The sequence below is a fragment of the Hyla sarda genome, chromosome 4 (assembly GCF_029499605.1).
Source record: "Hyla sarda isolate aHylSar1 chromosome 4, aHylSar1.hap1, whole genome shotgun sequence".
NCBI classification, from domain to species: Eukaryota; Metazoa; Chordata; class Amphibia; order Anura; family Hylidae; genus Hyla; species Hyla sarda.
Genome location: NC_079192.1, coordinates 394128036 through 394141825, shown reverse-complemented (window position 1 = coordinate 394141825; position 13790 = coordinate 394128036). Strand labels below are relative to the sequence as shown.

The 13790-nt window shown below is 43.1% G+C and overlaps 1 protein-coding gene and 1 long non-coding RNA gene across 3 annotated transcripts in view; one reads left to right on the top strand and one right to left on the bottom strand.

The window, feature by feature from the left end:
* Positions 1 to 13790, bottom strand: part of ANO2 (anoctamin 2) — a 233914-nt gene that overhangs the window by 178112 nt on the left and 42012 nt on the right. The window lies entirely within an intron of this gene.
* LOC130267419 (uncharacterized) overlaps positions 1 to 13790 on the top strand; it is a 29253-nt gene that overhangs the window by 13047 nt on the left and 2416 nt on the right. The window contains exon 2 of the long non-coding RNA XR_008843181.1: positions 8967 to 9133. This is a non-coding gene — a long non-coding RNA (uncharacterized LOC130267419). The remainder of the gene's footprint in view (positions 1 to 8966; positions 9134 to 13790) is intronic.

The window sequence follows — 13790 nt, the reverse complement described above, 5'->3', positions numbered from 1 at the left end:
GGGAAACTGCAAGAATGCGGGTGTATTATAAATAATAGATAGTAAAATGGAAAATTAGATAAAACATCATAAAACTTCTTAAGAAATTTGATTAAAATAAGAACTTGATTTAAACAATAGGTCATCTCTACTTGCCATATTTGAAATACTTGAAACTTTTCATTACATATGTATTTGCCAATTCTTAATAAAGGGGACCCCCACAATCTCGGTGCAGCCCGCCGGCATTCTGTGCCAGATACTGCCTCCGAGACCGAGACGTAATATCACGCCATGCCCCCTCCATTTATGTCTAAGGGAGGGGGCGTAACAGCCCTCCCATAGACATGAATGGAGGGGATGTGGCGTGACATCACAAAGAGGCGTGGCAGTGATGTTACGGCTCGGTCTCAGAGGCAGCGCCTGGCACAGAATGCACCGATATCCCGGGGGCCCCAGCGGCGGGACCCCCTGCAATCACACATCTTATCCCCTAACCGTTGGATGGGGATAAGATTTATAAGGCTGGAATACCCCTTTAATGGTAATGAGCCTTAGAACAGGTCTACATTTACAGAAAAAGTGTGAGTCTCTCTGCCTTTACAGTCACTACAATGAATTATTGATACCGATGTGTTAACCTTTTGCTCCGACAAGATAACACCAGCACGCCATTAACACTAGCATGCCGGAGTTTAAAATAGTTGTGGCCCATAGGAATAGCTCTAAAGCCGTGTTTTTCAACTGGTGTGCCTCCAGCTATTGGGAGCAAACCAAGCATCCGGTAATGCCCTAGCAGAGTAGCAGCATGTCAGAGGTTTTAGTGTACCCCGTGCACCATTTCTTCCCCTCTTCCTCATTTTAGGGGTACTAAGGTTAGGGGCCAGAGTTATAATGGGGATGGCTGTTTTAAGGGGGTTCTGTCTCTTTAAGAGGAGACCTTTTGTCATATGGTTGGTAAAAAGATTTTTTTCTTGAGGGAGGGGGGGACCCTGCAAGGGAGGAGTAACAGAGGGTAATGAAATGCAGGGGAGGAGTCAGACAGAGGCGGGAAAGTCAGGAGAAAAAGAAGCCTTCTAACCCTCCCTTTATGTGTCATAGGGGGCAGTTTGTGGGCAGGTCTAAGGGTCCTTGAAGGTGGTAATTGTAAAAAATTTTACGAGTATGAGCAATATGGAGGAGAGTTTGCCGTTTGTTATGTTACAACTGGAATGGGCCTCCTGGTGGTGGTTCTGGGCCCCAGAGTTTTTAGCTGGCAACAGGCACTAAGCTACGTGAGTACCCTTGGGTCAGGGGGATGCGGCTAAAAGCAAGAGAACATTTGGTGCCACCAGTTTTGATTGAAGCTGGATACAGTTGAGTCCTCCAGGGACCCTTCTTGTTATTTATGGTCAGGTTATGTAAATCTGTTAATAATGTTAAAAAATGTTATATAAAGTATTTATAACATTTTATTTATAAGGGTGTTAAATAAACAGACTAAGAAGCCCATTTCTCCAACCTTGGTGTTCTTGTCTTGGGGAGATAGGGTGGCTGGAGTATTTTTGGGGGTTGTAGATTTTGTTAGGTTTGGTAGGTATCAGACTACATACTTTTCTACAATCTCTCCAGCCATGCAAAACTACACTTTCCAGCATGCCTGGATAGCCAACAGCTGCATACAAAGCTTTATCTATGGTATATTGTTAATATACAGGTAATAATGGTGAGATAACTCTGCTGGTCTTGCCTCAGTGTATATGGCAAAGCTGATAAGATAACTGCATGTAGGCTTATATCAGCAAAGGTTATAGCCATCCAATCCATCTATATATCTATTGTTTATATACATCTTTTATCTAGACCTCCTGCTGTACATTATAGCTGTCATCCCTCAATGAACTCTACCAATGAGAAGACTCTGCTGACCTTGCCTCAGTCTACATGGCAAAGCTTAAAAAAGAGCTGCTTGTAAACTAAGATTAGCAACAGGTAGATGTAAACAGGGCCTTATCTGGGCGTATGAGGTTTATATCCATCTTTATCTAGACTTCCTGCAGTACAGTATAGCTATCATCCATCATCAATGAAATGAACCACATCAATGACAATGACAAGACTCTGCTGTCCTTACCTCAGTCTACATGGCAAAACTAAGAAGAGAGCTGCATGTAGACTAAGATCAGAAAAGGGTATATGTATATAGAACTTTATGTATACCACATATTCATCTTAATCTAGGACAAAATAGCTATCATCCATCTTGAACCCCACCAATGACAATGAATAGACTCTGACGACTTTGCCTCAGTCTACATGGCAAAGCTAACAAGAGAACTGCAGAAAACAGAAAATGTCAGCTTATTGTATGCACTTGAGCGATTAGTGCAGACATATCTACATTTTTTTTTTATATATGGATAACCACATAAAAACAGCACAAATAGCAAAATAATAATAATAATAATAATAAATATTTACATACTATTTTTACTGTCTACTTTTCTGAATGCACATAAAGAGTTATTTGGGGATGTATTAAATTGGACAATACAGAAACATACATGGTGAGTAGATTCACAGCTCGGATGTCTTAAAAGGATTCAGAACTGTTGGCAACTATGGTAAACTCCTATTTTGTGAACACAAATACACAGACAAGGTTTCCCTTTGTCAATCTTCTTTGGCAGAAGGATACATTACAGATTTGGTCTGGCTTAAAATCTTCCTTCTCTAAATTTCTGCCAACATTCCTGGATTGAAAACTTGGATAAAGTATAATTTGGCCTAGTGTGCTATTAAACGTGCCAATAAAAAACACCATCATGGAAGGCAAATGTGCCAACCTGCAAAGGCTCCGCACCATTGTGAAGATAAAGTAGGCTCTGAACTACTGTGGGGCCCTTAGTAGAGAGGGGGTCTGAACCTAACTGGTTTCCCTGCTTGCCTTGACACTGTCATAGCATTTTCTGCAAAGACCACTAGGGGGAGCTCACTTCATACATATTAATACAGTTTCATTTCAATACTATCCTTATGCGGTTAGCTCCCCCTTGTGGTGGTGGCATGCAGCCAGAAATAATTTATAGAGTCATAAAAAAAGCAAGATGTCTAATATATATCATAGTAAAAGTTTCTTGAATCCTTCCCCCCAAGCCTGGATATTAAAAGTGGACCTCACCTCACCTTCAAAAATGTCAGTACAACACAGGCAAAGATCATTTAAAGGTGGACTTTCCCTTTAATTTTGAACCTGAAAACTGATTTAAATGGGTTTGTTAAATTTACACCATTATTTCATTAAATCATTGTACATTTTTGAGGATAAGGTAGAAAAGCAATATTGAGATGAGTGAAAGTGTTTTCTTAGATTTGTATAGGGTGAAGATGTCAGCTGCCTGGATTTAAGCAGCGATACTGTATGCATATTCTCTTACAGTCTATATAACCATTAGGCATCTGGCCAATCATATGTTAACTGAACAGCGAGGCACACAGTATACCTCACTGTTCAGTGCAAAGGAGCAGGGACACCTTTCTTTGACGGTAGTCCCTGGTCCTGTCAGTAAATTGTTGGAAGCAAGTGCCCAAAAAATTCAGAATCAAATAAATGAACATTTTTGGGAATTTGGAGCGAAATCGGTTTGTGACAAATTGATTTAACCCCATAAGCCTTATATACGGCGCTGTCGTGCGACAGGTCTATGAAGCAAGCTCAGGAGCTGAGCTCGCTTCATATCCTTTCAGTCTCGGCTGCCATCAGCAGCCAGGAGACCCGTGGCTAATGCCGGACACCGATGATCGGGCCGATGCCCAGTATTAACCCTTTAGACGCCCTGAAGACGCAATTTCCCCTCGATGATCCCGATCAGCTCCGTTGAGAGGCCAGGAGTGTATTTTCAGCATTTTAGACACCACGATCAACTTTGATCATGGTGTCTAAAATGGCGAAAATACACTCCCGGCAGCTAAGCGGGACTGATCAGCATCATCACGGGAAAATCATGATGTCACAAAAAGCTGAGAGGAGAGTGGGAGGGCCCTTACCTGCCTCCTCGCCATCCGATCGATTCTCCAAGGCTCCAGTCAGCCTCAGTAGGCTGGAGCAATAAAGTACCAATAACACTGATCAATGCTATGCTATAGCATAGCATTGAACAGTGTATGCAGTTGCATGCGGCCCTGAAGAGTGCAGGGCCGAGACATTACGAGCCTCCGATGCCGCATCTCAAGTCATCCGGCATGGAGCAAAGTTCGCTCCATGCACCGAATGACTGGAGGACATGAGGGGTCCCAGCAGCGGGACCCCCGCGATCAGACATCTTATCCCTTATCCTTTGGATAGGGGATAAGATGTTTAGGGGCAGAATACTCTTTAAGAGGTTAATTATTTCTAATGAAAAAATGTGGGAATTTATCATTGTCCATGGAAATTACGTGACTTCCCCACCCCCCAACCCCACAATAATAACAAAATTCAAAGTTTGGTCCAGACAAGTGTAAGGGTAAGTTCACACTCGCGGATTTTTTTGCGGGTTTTCCACTGCATATTTGAAAGTGGGCGGGCTCTTCTCGGCTGTCCACAGCAGAATTTCCGCGGCGGAATTTACACTACGGAAAATCCGCCACAGTCCCTACTGACTTCAATGGGGCTTGCGGCGAATTTTCCGCAGGGTACATTCTGCCGCCGAAAATCTGCTGCGAACAGCCGAGAAGAGCCCGCCCACTTTCAAATACGCAGCGGAAAACCCGCTAAAAAATCCGCGCGTGTGAACGTACCCTAAGGTTGCATAAAAAATTGCTAGAATTTCTAGAAAGTTGCTGTTAAAAAAATTCCTGGCCACCACAGGCGACTTCTCTGACCCATTGCGAAAAGTCTTTTACCCTTTAAAAAAAAAAAATTGTGCCTTTCCGCAACCAAATAAAAAGTGTAAACCAAATAATAGATTCCTGCCTATATCTGTGGCCAGCACTAATATTATTATAGTAGAGCAGTGGTCTTCAACCTGCGGACCTCCAGATGTTGCAAAACTACAACTCCCAGTATGAGGACAGCAAGGTTGTACGCTCAATGGTTAAAGGGGTTATCCAGGAAAAAACTTTTTTTATATATCAACTGGCTCCAGAAAGTAAAACAGATTTGTAAATTACTTCTATAAAAAAATCTTAATCCTTCCAGTACTTATGAGCTTCTGAAGTTAAGGTTGTTCTTTAGTATGTAAAAACCTAGGTGTTTTGTACATTCTGTGGATGAGGTATAACTTAGAGACGATGTTCCTTACTAAGAGATAATAGGGGCTCCGACTCTCCGTTCATTGAGGGTCAGATATAAGTCCAATATCAGTTAACCATTTCTCCCGAATTGTAAGGGGGTAGAAGAAAAAGAATGCATTGAGTAGAAAAGCATACGCAGAAGAAATCGCTTCCCTTTGGGTAACCTTCTCCCCCACCTCAGACAGCAACGGGTGGTTTGTAATAGTCATTTCCTTCTCGGACCCCACAGCGCGTCAGAGCTAAAGATATAGATAAAATATCGTGTGTGGTAACTAAAAGGTGTCCTGTAAGTCACTGGAAGACAACAGAGAATTATCCTTCACTACATGCGCCAACGCATGGATTCTTGCCCTCTCCCATAGGGAAAGCTGTCCAGCCGAAAGATTTCTGGCAATTTGGAGTTCCCCCACTGAGGTGTAAATGGGGTACAGCCCTCCATGCCCAACAGGGATTTAGTGGACTCCCATACCCGTGCCATCAACGAGATTGTCATAATGAGCTTAGAGGGACTCAGGGAAGAACCCTCAAGTATACGTAGGAGTTTGGGACGGCCAGGCCACCAGAAACCTTATTACGTTGCAGGGTTTCAAGTTTAATTTGGGTCGTGCCACCTTTCCACAAAATGGAATTAATATGCTTAAAATAAATGGCAGGCAACCAAATGAGTGAATTATGAAGCACATAGAGCAACTGTGGCATCAGGATCATCTTTAATAAATTACCTGACTGAGCACAGACAATGGGCGTCTAGACCAGACATTTACCTTAGCCTAAAAATGACGGAGGAGAAGTAGCAGATTATCCGGGATAAAGTCCCGTACTCGTGTGGAAATAACAATGCCCCAGTATTTAAAATGATTAACCAATTGCAGAGGCATGGACGGTAACAGGGAGGAAGAGGAGGGAGGAGACAAGAGCTTCACCACGGATTTGTCCCAGTTGATCATGAGACCTGACCTGGAACCAAAAGTGGAAAAAAGTGGCCTATTGAAGCGTCATATGGCAGGCTAACTTACCTACATACTATTTATTGTGGTCTACCTACCTACTTTATATGTGGGACTTACCTATGTTATATGGGATGGCCTACCTACTTAACTAATATGGGGGCTACATACCAACTTAATATGTGGGCTACTTACCTAATATAGGGGTTCCTGCCTAGATATATAATACTGAGGATCTACCTGCTTACCTAATATTTTGAGTCTACCTACTTGAATTGGGGGGGGGGGGTCTACATCAATACTCAATGTTTGTGGTCTCCCTACTTAACATATAATAATAATGGAAGCCTACCTATCTTATATAAGGGTCCCTCATTCCTACCTAATAGGGGATATTGGTGCAAAGGGGGCAATATTAAAGGGTTGGAGAGACCTACATAATGGGGGAGGGGTCTACCTTCCCACCAGTTTGGGGGCACTATGTTTTTACTTTATTTTGTGGTTATATAAAGGAGGCATTATTAGTGTCTGTATGGCCAAAGAGGAGCATTATGACAGTTTGGGGTACTAGAATAAGGAAATAGTTAGGGAAGATGCTGGAAATGCAAGGAGCCTAAAATGTTTGTCCAGCTGATTTTGAAGAGAGGAGTTGTGGCTTCAAGCAGTTGTTATGGCTGGATGGAAAAGATGGGAAAAGTTAACAATTCCAATCAAAGAAGATGCCCCCTGTGAGTTACTGGATGTAACTGCACTGTAATCACTTATATTGTCTGTGATTAGGAACTTGATACATGTTCACCTATTTGTAGGTCCACCAGGGTCAACTAGTGTTCCCACTTCATGTTCTGGTTTAATGTGATGTGACCTTTTCACCCAGTGTAACCATAATCCTACAACCTTGCCTTGTTGGGTATGATGACCTCCGTCTCTAACCCATGGTTAGATTAATTTCTATAGCCTGTCTTCTCCCCATCCTCATTACTCATGTAAGGAAAGAAATGTCTGGCAGATTTCCCACGCAGGTAAAAGTCATCACACCTTCAAGTGGCCAAGCTGAACAAGATACCGGACATCTGATGCTCAAGACAAGCAACATGATCTTATGACAAGTCATTGAGATCAATTAAGGCTGTTGGACGACGGCCATACATATTTTACATTGACAACATAGGACAAGGGAGTCATCTACTGATTTTGTTGTTGTTGTTTTTTTAGGAAAATTTGTATTTGTATCATTTTACCACTGGCTGGGCAACTAGTGCAAAGAATTAGGTAGGAAATTGCTCCAGATAGGAAATTCTATATACAGTATATCAAATATTGGCCTTAGGAAGCCAAATAACTTATTGGGGCATTTGGATATCATCATGGGAAAAGCCCCTGTCCATGAGGGCAAGTGCCATTTGGAAACGGCAAATCTTAGGCTATGTTCACATTGCCGTTGTGCTCTGTCCCATTCTGGGTTTCTAAGGCTTTTTATTTATTTATTTTTTTTGCGCCCAATGTTCCTGTCTGGCCCAAGGCCTGATTATGGAATCATACATGTGTATTATAATTGTATTTGTGTATAAAGTATAATCTAAGACATGGGTGAGGGTTCATTCGGACTGTGTATTTGTTTTTGTGTATTCCAGTTTTATTGGGGGGGTCGGTCTGCCTGTGTAATATCTCCTTTGAAGTCAGACACTCTGGCCATCATAAAACAAACTAAGATAAGGGACCAGGAAAGGGGGATGGCAGTTTTTCTCCCACCTTGTGGGGTCAGATGAATTTCCTTTTCCCTCCTAAAAAAGCCACTATAAAACTGAGATGTGGACAAACCCTTGTTCAAGCCTGTGGCAAAAGCTGACAAGATCCCAACATACAGCTGGACTCTCACTCAAAAGGACTGCTATACCATTAGGCTGTAAGGACTTTTCTTTTTGTTTTCTGAACTTGTCTTGCTGAACTCTTTTATATATTTTTGTACCTCTATGTCATGTGTTTATTTTATTTTCAAATTAAATGTTTAATTAATCACTTCTGGACTTTGATCTCTAAATATAGGAGCTCACCTTTCTGAAGGAAGCTCTGGTTAAACACGTTTATCAAAGGGTTAATTTAATGACTTGCTGGGACTAGTAGTGGATACCCAGAGGCCTGATGGCTTTAACCCTTGCACCATCACACTCTCTCTAGCATCTTTGCTGGACCGATAGGGTCTGATTGTGACAGTCCCAAAAATGGGTTGGAGCACAACTGACACCATAGGTCCCAATGGATCCCATTGACTCCAATGGGGTCCTTCAGGGATCAGGTTGTTTACCAGAGTTTAGCGGATAACAATAAATAGCGCATGCACTACCGTTGTTACGACGGACTTGCCGACGAAAATGTGAACAAGCCCTTACTCTAGTAGACAAAGCTCTTCCATGGAGTACATGGTTGGCCATGATTCGAGGCAAATGTACTACTGCCCTCTAGAGGTTATTTTAGATTCCCTCAGCTACACCGATTGATCACTGATAATTTCTAAAGCAGCACAAAAATGGTTGCATAAATAAAAGGAAAAATTTAAGAGTAACTAGCCAAGAGTTAAACATTTTTGTCTTCTCAATCCACCATTTATACTAATAGTCTCACTACTATAGATGCGGATGACATCAGACAAACCTATGAGACCTTCAAAACCATATATTCACGTTCTTGTGGTAATAGTTCCCCCATTTCTATAGCTCAGCAAAAATTCTGTCCTTTTTTTTTTTTTTTTTTTGGGTTGCAAATGACTCTTGTTCTTTGTTCCAACAGAATATCTCATCTTCTCCTTCAGACACAACATGAATCTCTGAATTGTTGATTTCAGAAAAGATTACAACCCGGGAAAGTTTCTCGATCTACATCTTTGTACTGATTCCACGTGGAACCGGGACAAGAGTCAAACTGAGTCAGAGTTCATAAACTGAGTGTGTCCCTTAGTAAGTGTTTAAAATACAGAGCGCCATTGTTGGCTGACGCCGAATTTTTTTTTTTGCTGGCCACAACATAATCTAACTATATTTAATGTTGTACTGTTATGAAGTGGTAAAAAAAATAAAATAAAACAAACTAACATAAAAATAAAGGACAACCAAAACTACGACTGGTTCTCCTTTTGCTTTACCCATCAACTTTTTTAAAATGTATTAAGCTTTAAAGGGGGTGTCATGAAAATGAACCCTGTCTATATGCCTCATTAGGTCATATGGACATAATTATAATCTGCCCCCATATATAATCTGTATGAAATTTGCCTCCTGTTTTGTAGGACTTAAAGGGGTAATCTGCTGCCCCTGCGTTCGGAACATTTTATTCAGAAATGTCACACCACACCCCCTCAATGCAAGTCTATGAGAGGGGGTGTGGCAGTTGTTACGCCCCCTCCCATAGACATGCATTGAGGGGGCGTGGCGTGACATCACGACCCCCGCAGCCTGCACCCAGTGTTCGTAACAAAATGTTTCAAACGCTGGGGCAGTGGAGTACCCCTTTAAGCTGGCCTTGTATAATATGGATGGCCAATTAATGGAAGCTCTGGCTTGGCTGGCCAGGGCTTTCTTTAGCAACACTGAAATACAAAGGATCCCCTATCCAAAGGATAGGGGATAAGATGCCTGATCGTGGGGGTGCCACAGCTGTCATGCCCCCTCCATAGTCTTGCATTGAGGGAGTGGAGCGTGATGTCACAGGGGGCAGAGCCGTGACGTCCCTATGCTCTGTCCCCGTGATCGCCAGTGATCAGATCCGGAGCGAGCACGCTCCGGGGGCTGATTCTAATGGGGTGCAGCGTGGAAGATCACGGGGGTCCCCAGCGGCGGGACCCCCGCGATCAGGCATCTTATCCCCTATCCTTTGGATAGGATATAAGATGTCTTATCGCCGGAGTAGCCCTTTAAGGACTTGGTTGGAAACCACTGACTTACGGCTTTCTAAGACCAACCTTTTTCCACCCAAGAATACCTGAAAGAAACATGGGAGTTCCCTTTTGAGGAAAACTAAAGGGGTATTCCAGTGGAAAACTTTTTTTTTTTTTTTAAATAAACTGGTGCCAGAAAGTTGAACAGATTTGTGAATTACTTCTATTTAAAAATCTTAATCCTTTCTGTACTTTTTAGCAACTGTATGCTACAGAGGAAATTCTTTCCTTTTTGAATTTCCTTTTTTGCTTGTCCACAGTGCTCTCTGCTGACACCTCTGTCCATGGCAGGAACTGTCCAGAGCAGCATAGGGTTGCTATGGGGATTTTCTCCTGCTATGGACAGGTCCTGATATGGGCAGCAGGTGTCAGCAGAGAGCACTGTGGTCAGGACAAAAAAGAAATTCAAAAAGAAAAGAATTTCCTCTGTAGCATACAGCTGCTAATAAGTACTGGAAGGGTAAATTTTTTTAATAGAAGTCATTTATAAATCTGTTTAACTTTCTGGCACCAGTTGATTTAAAAAAAATATTTTTTTGCCACCGGAGAACCCCTTTAAAGGGGTACTCCGGCGCTAAGACATCTTATCCCCTATCCAAAGGAGATGCCTGATCGCGTAGGCTTGCATTGAGGGGGCGGAGCGTGATGTCACACGGGGGCGCCAATAATCAGACCCGGAGCGAACAAGCTCCGGGGACTGATTAGAACGGGGTGCTGCGTGCAAGAACACGGGGGTCCCCAGCGGCGGGACCCCCGCGATCAGGCATCTTATCCCCTATCCTTTGGATAGGGGATAACATGTCTTAGTGCCGGAGTACCCCTTTAATAGAAGAGCTCCTGAAATAAAACGAAATAAAGCTAAACACTAAAATAGCTTCGAGTCTCCACCTGATGGAAATTACAATTTCCAGCATGCCGGGGTAACTGGGAGTTGTAGTTTTTACAACACTTGGAGAATCACGAGTATAATGTACAAAATCTACATAAAAAAAAAATAAAATAAAAATAACACAAAAAGCCTAAAAAAATTAATTTAAAAAACAGGTCCTTAAAAAGTAACTTTTATCTCCGAAGTTGCATATAAAATCTTTGGATACAATTTCTTAGGGTTTTATGTATACATGTTACTTCCAGGCTGGCTTTTAAGAATTTATGTAGTATTTGGTGATAGCAAGATCCCTTTTATTACATACGGAGCTCAAAAAAAGTAACAAAAAACGAATGTTTCTTATTTGGTTATAAAACCAGATTTCTATTACATTGACTAAAAACAGATTCTGCTGGTAAAAATCACGACATAGTAAAAGTGTTTCTCACCAACAGCTAATAGGGAAATAAAACATCAAGGACGACATCTGATAAGCAGTTCTGGGTCTTCTGAGATAAATTATAGTGCAAGGATGTTTCCCAGGGATAAAAGCAATGGTAAAGGCCAAGGGCTCGATTTATCAAGTGCAGTGGAGCTAAAAATCTCAGAACTAAGGGGGCATTTACTAAGATGTGTGTGATTTAGTTCATTTTTTAGTTCTTTTCTTTTTGCGTGTGTTTTTTTTTTTTTTTTTTCAAATTTCTTAAATGGTCGCAGGGCATTTGATAAATTTTGTGGAGGCATTTTCTGAAATTTCACTCTTCACATACCGTATATACTCGAGTATAAGCCGACCCGAATATAAGCCGAGGCCCCTAATTGTACCCCAAAAACCCAGGAAAAGTTATTGACTCGACTATAAGCCTAGGGTGGGAAATACATTATCCCCCCATGTAATCATCCAGACCCCCGTCATCATCCTCCCCCCTCATCATCACCGCCTATCAATCCCTTCATCAGTGGTCTTCAACCTGCGGACCTCCAGATGTTGCAAAACTACAACTCCCAGCATGCCCGGACAGCCATCGGCTGTCCAGGCATGCTGGGAGTTGTAGTTTTGAAACCTCTGGAGGTCCGCAGGTTGAAGACCACTGCGGCCTTCGTCATCATCCCCCCGCTTCATCATCACCGCCTGTCAATCCCTTTATCAGTGGTCTTCAACCTGCGGGCCTCCAGAGGTTTCAATACATCATTCCCCCATGTAATCATCCAGACCCCCGCCATCATCCTCCCCCCTCATCATCACCGCCTATCAATCCCTTCATTAGTGGTCTTCAACCTGCGGACCTCCAGATGTTGCAAAACTACAACTCCCAGCATGCTCGGACAGCCATCGGCTGTCCAGGCATGCTGGGTGTTGTAGTTTTGAAACCTCTGGAGGTCTGCAGGTTGAAGACCCCTGCGACCTTCGTCATCATCCAGCCCCCCCCCCCCCTTTTGTTTTGTACTCACCTCCCCCCGGTGGGAAGTTAGGGTGAGCTGATCCGGTCCATCTATGCAGCAGGGACCGTCCGGTGGGGATGGTTAGTCGTTGCAGGCTGTCCATGTCCATTTTCACCGGGGGGGCCTCTTCTCCGCGCTTTGGCCCCGGAGTAGTGACGTTGCCTTGACGATGACGCACAGGGACGTTGCGCATGAACGTCCCTGTGCGGCGTCATCAAGGCAACGTCACTACTCCAGGGCCGGGGCCGAAGCGCGGAGAAGAGGCCCCCCGGTGAAAATGGACAGCCCGCAACGACTAACCATCCCCACCGGATGGTCCCTGCAACATAGATGGCCCGGACCAGCTCACCCTAACTTCCCACCGGGGGGAGGTGAGTACAAAACAAAAGGGGGGGGGGGGGCTGCATGATGATGAGGGCCGCAGTGGTCTTCAACCTGCGGACCTACAGAGGTTTCAAAACTACAACACCCAGCATGACCCAGCTTGCTGGGAGTTGTAGTTTTCCAACATCTGGAGGTCCGCAGGTTAAAGATCACTGATGAAGAGTTCACTTGAGTATAAGCCGAGGGGGGCGTTTTCAGCACAAAAGATCGTGCTGAAAAACTCGGCTTATACTCGAGTATATACGGTACATCAAAAAGCTATGCTAGGTCTGGGCTGCTGCAGAATTGCGACTGTTTGGCTGGTTTTGCGACTTTTTGCCGAAAGTTGCAGTTGATAAATTCATTACCACTGCACAAGACTAACCCTTAACAGCTGGTCTGTACGCTCTTTTAAAAAAATTAAAAAAAAGTGTAAACCGAAAAGGCGCAAAGCATAGCCATGGGTGACAAATCTACACACAAAAACATCTCTAAAGACAATGATAAATGCCCTCATAAGTGAAGGAACCATCTCCAAAACAGAACAGTGTCCACAAAATCCAGAACAATTGCAATACCAAAAATGACCATCGGAGACATAATATATGTTGTATACCATACAGGGCAGAATCGTAAATACTTTTGCTATACTATCCAAAACGAATTCACTAAAATGGTACCTCTGAGAACTGTCACATTATAGGGATGACTTATTACGGTTATTTCACCTATAACCTCTCATTCCTTATAATCATATGGCCTGCGGGGGTAATAGCCACTTTATTATACCATTAGAAGTGGACATACACTGAATAACTAGAAGGCGGACAGAATTTAGTGTGTAGTCAGTGTAGACCCCTTTGCCCAATGGGGTCCATAAAATTAACTTCTTATCCCATATGTTCCCACAATGTGTGTGTAACAATGACTATTCATGCCCATTGGCATACTGCTCTGCCCAGCCGACACAGCGCCAGGTTGCCTTCTCCGCCTCCTGCTCTTGATG